Source organism: Toxorhynchites rutilus, chromosome 2, assembly GCF_029784135.1.
Source record: "Toxorhynchites rutilus septentrionalis strain SRP chromosome 2, ASM2978413v1, whole genome shotgun sequence".
Taxonomy (NCBI): Eukaryota; Metazoa; Arthropoda; class Insecta; order Diptera; family Culicidae; genus Toxorhynchites; species Toxorhynchites rutilus.
This window is the reverse complement of record NC_073745.1, coordinates 148,562,850-148,568,132: the sequence shown is the minus strand read 5'-3', so window position 1 is coordinate 148,568,132 and position 5,283 is coordinate 148,562,850.

Sequence of the window (5,283 nt, the reverse complement as noted above, 5' to 3'; positions counted from 1 at the left end):
CCAAATCTATTTGGTCGCAGTGTTATATGGATAGAAAACATTAAAATAAACGCTATCGCTTAATTTTTTTTTTTTCAATTCCCAGGGGAACTGGCAGATTATTTTCCAGCAACGATAACATCTTTCCGGAATCTTCTCGACGCTGGATGGCAACCCAACAAAAAAAGTTCTGCGCGTGTATGTGTTTGTGTGGCGGCTGCTCCGATGTCTCAAGTGAAACCGTTTATGGCATCAATCTCCTCCTGATGGATTCCCTTCTGGCCTAAGGTGCCCAAACAGGCTCTTGGTGACACCGTTCATCAGCGCTTTCATTATGAACGAATTCAGCTTCACCAGAACAGAGACAACATGCTCCAATCGCTGTTCAATTATAACTGAGTGGATTTCCGAGCGGCGCTCGCTTATATACCGATTGGTGATTTCAATAGCCTGTTTTGAAAGCAATTTTAAGGCTATTGAAACAAGTTTTTGGATGAAAAAGTAACAAGTATATAACGCGTAGACATTTTATCTTTCGAATGAAGTGTTTATCTTACCATTTCGGTCAGTTGTTTAAGAGCTATTAACGCTCAAAATCTCGGTCTCCGGCGTAATGCTTTCGTTTTCGAAGCTTTGATTTTACACCCCGGTATAGAAATTAAAAACGTAGTAATACGTCAAAAAAAAAATAGACTAGTCAAATAGTCAATATTTTTCCTTAAATTTTTACAAAAACTTCTAACTCAAAAACTATGAACCCTAGCCAAATTTCGATCAAGGCATAAAATGTATTTATTAAAAATTCTCAAAATATACATCGGAAGATGAGTCCTTTCACAAATAAAAAGTTGTTTCAACAACAACTTTTTCATGTTTTATTTGAAAAAAGAACTAATCCTAACTTGGTTTTAAGTATTATATGGCATTTTTGTATGGGGATTTCTGTAAAAATAATGTTTTAGCCGTAACATTTTTGGGAGTGAACTCTCGCGTTTGATATGTTCTTGGCATGTTTCTAAGTGGAAAAAAGTTTGCAGCACATGTCAATCGCGATAATTCACACACGAAAATGTTACAAGTAGAACATTAGTAGTAATTTTTCAGAGAAAACATGAGAAAGTTGTTGTTACAAAAACTCTTTTCCTGTAGCAGTGCCCTTCATTCGATGTATGGATGTAATTTTGTTCGAATGATTTTTTTTTCAAATTGTTTGATATTTTTAATGAACGATTTCCTACATTGTATTCTTGAACCAAAATTTTGGAGGACTTATAGTTTTGAAGGTAGAATTTTTCGAAAAATATTCGGAAAAACCCTCAAAATTTCAGAACAAACTCTAACCCAAAAACCAGAAGATCTGCAAAATTTTGGTCAGAGAACAATATGTAGGAAATCAAGTTTTTATTAAAAAAGCGTACAAAATATGTCTGGTGTTTGGATGTATTGTTGCTATTATTAACCCACTACTAGTTGTTTTCAAAATGACAGCCGTTTTAAAAAATAAATTGTTTATTTTTTTTTGAATACCGTTCAATTATATTCTGACTCGATTATATGAGATTCGATTTGAACAATCTTGGACTCGATTATATACAGTTTGTTTTTTTTAATATGATTTATATTACGAAAAAAATATTACCTTTCAATGTTAATGTGGAATTTAAGTGGCTTTCACATGTACAGTGGGGTCAAAATCGTGATTTGTTTTTATTTTGCTTGAATTTTCTATTGTTTATATCGATATTGCAGCGAAATTAAGATAGATAGAAGTTGGGTGTCAAAGAACAAATTGTAGAGCGGTTGGAAAGCTTCAATTTAATTGATGAAAACAATCAAGTTCAATATGAACTTTTAGGATAAAATTAACAATAACACATTAAAAATTACTAGCTTTGAAGTATTTCACTTCCAAAATGTTATTGAAATCCACAAATTTAGATGTTTCACAAATATACCCTGCACTAAATTTTCTCATCTTTCTAATGGAAGGAACAGAATCGTCTTCTGTAGCGTACTTTTTAATGCAACACCGTTTGAGGCAACAGAGTCCGACACAAACAAAAAGTTCTATAACCCTGTCATTGTTGAAATTCGAACATATGCGTAGAAGGATTTTTTTTCATCAAATATGATCCTCCTGAATGAATTCTGAATTTTTATATGAGAAAGGTATTTTATGACTTCAAGGGGATGAATCAAAAATTGAATTCATCTTTTATATTCAAAAACCCAAAAATATATGCATAAAAACGATTTAAAAAAATTCTTTTTGACTCGATTATTTACAGGATTCGATTATATACAGTGAAAATAAATCCGAAACTGTACATAATCGAGTTCGCCCTGTAGTAAAATTGAAAAATGGTAGAGGAACTGGTACAAATTCGGTATCCCGTGGGTAAATTGGTACCCACCCGGATCTCCGGCGGTAATGAGCGCACTCTGGTGAATAAAAAAAGTGTTCTAGTAATGTAGTAACAAACGTCATATGCCAAAAACCCAAAATATGTGTGTTTTTTTTTAACGAAAAACAAAACGAGTTTTATTGTTTTTGAAATCTCGAAAATTGTTCATGTGCGTCTTTTGAAAATTCATAAAAAATCGAATAGTGAGCCGATTTGAAATATTAAAGCTGATTTGGATCAAGAAATTGATGTTCTTCAACAAATTCGAACAAGTGTGTCGAGATTTTAATCACAAATTTCATAGATTTCATTCCAAAGTGGAAATTCGGTATGCGGGTAATTTGGCACCCCAATGTAAACATAGTGTTGATGATACACTATGCTAAGTATTGCATGCCCATGCAGCAAAATTAAGTTTCGCCCGATTTGGGGATTGATTCTTTTTACTTTTTTAGTTAGAAATAAATCGAGATGAAATTTGTTCACTTTTTCTTGAAAAAATTGTTTTTTTTTGTTCCTCTTTGTTTTGTAAAATTGCATGCTTTTCGTCGAAGTTGAGTTAATTTACGTAAGATAGTGTCCTTTACTTTTATTTTGTATGAAAATGTGAAAAAAATACATTTTTCAGTGATTTCTGGACGATTCTTTTAATTTGAAAAAATCAAAAATTGGGTGCCAAATTTATACCCAGGCATCTCGGGTACTCGAATTTGAGTTTTTTCACTTCTATGCTCAAAGCTCCGAGCCAAATCGAGATTTTTGAAATCGGTTTGCGGGGAAATGTCCGCAATAGATCCCTTCATAAGCTGACGTAACATGAAGAAATTCCGAGCATTGGCCAAGAGTTAAGTCCAAAAAAAAAACAAAATGGGGTACCGAATTTGTACCAGTTCCTCTATTTTTAATTGATGTATGCGATAGAGAGATGCATAAGAATATACAGGAGAACTTCGAAATAACGTACAAATAAAAAATAGTGAAAATAGTGTAAAGGAATAATTTTTTGAATATTTTTTTTCTGAAAGAACAATGAATTATCTGTATTTGATGCTAAAGCATGTTTTGTACCTTTAATCAATTCCGAAATAGAACTGGTTTTGAGATTCCGGATACTAAGTGAATCAATCTTTAATTAACAGTACGAAGGGAAACATCATGAGAAAGGCTGGCTTCGTCATCTAATTGAACTTATTCATTAATTTCATTAACAATATACTAAAGTAATATAAGCTACATTTCTAAGTTCTTTATTATGCTTTGATATAACATAAAATTCGATACAATGTAGAATTTCGAAAGTGAAATGTACGGTTTATCGAAGTTACCCTGTGTAAAGATTTATTCACATTAAATTTGGAATAAATCGGATCAGAAAAACTTTCGAGTTAAACGCATTTGAAATTTCATGTCAAGGCCGTGCTAGATTAAATACCGCATCAATAAAATGGATATAACTCGGTAACTAATAGGATTTTCGAAAAGTCCTGTCCAGAGTATATTCCTGAATTTCAAAACTTCTGAAATATGATGAATAAATAGTGATACGATTGAATTGTTCAAAATTTTCTCTGTAACATAAAGACAATTTGTTTTATTGTTTTGAGAACATAGAAACGCTAGTTTCACTTTGCTATCTCGTTTTTTTCCCAAAAATCATCCTGCCATCCCTGACAACGGAAACCGTTTACTGATATGCAACCGGTAGCTGATAGCAAACGATAACATGCTCGATTTCAGCACACAAAACATAGTCCCGTCTCTCGTGGAGCACGGTGCGTCCAGCTAAGCCCACACCGTCCGTTTTGGCAACCAGCGTCAACACGCATCATCCGGACAGTATTCCCGTAGGCCGCTGAAGAGTGCAGTGATTTGTTTTTCCTTCTTCTCACAGCTTCTGCTCCAGAGAGCACTCCATACTCGGCTATCAATATCATAAACTAAATCAATTTTACGGTAGGCTGAATTTATCCTGTTTTCTTTTCTATCGAACGTACATTCAGGCCGCTCTTTTTCTCTTCTACTCGCCCGGATTGGATTGGGAACTAGAACCGAGGAGACCTTGAATGGAGCTTCGATTTTGCGTCAATCGGAAGGATAGTTGAGTACTGTGTGCATACGGTCTGGCCTGGAATGACTGGTGTGCGATATCGGAGAAATGCAACTGCACGAGGGCTCGCCATTAAATCGACTTCAATTGCTACGGATACGGGTAATTCAAATGATGTAGAGTTTGCAGCAATCCCAATAGAATGAAACGATCGCCGGCACTAATGGTACGTAACCATGTTCGACCGACATTTCGGGCGAATTTTCAAACGTCACGTTTTTCTATCAGCAAGCGCTGAATGGTCGCATCGTTTTTTGAAAATCGGGTTACCCTTGCGTGGATTGTAAAAAAAGAGCATCTGCATGATTTAAACAACACAAAAATCCGCGTCTGCCAGATCGTTAGTCAAAATTCTACGGCACCTTCTTCCCGATTTAATCGCCTCGGGTAAATCGAATCACATCACTTTGTCCTTTTTCTCGACAAATCGACTGAAATATGCTCCCCATGGGTGGGAGGAGGTGGAAAATCAATCGTCCCATAAAATATGCAACAGAGTGCCACCATCGAAATGGGAATGTATCCGCGATGAAGACGAAGATGAAGTTGATGATGATGATGACACAAAATTCCGTCTCGGTCCAATTGTACCACAAGTAGAATATTGAATTACGTGTCTCCTTTCGGTTTCCTTCCGTTCGGGACACTGTTTTGCGAACTGATCGGAGAAGTTTTAAAAGATGTTTATCACGAGCAGTTGAGCCGTTCGTTACTATTGCCAGCGAGTTGGATTTACACCGAACAGCAAGAAAAAGTGGACACCATTACCGTTGGTTCTGAAGGATCGAACGA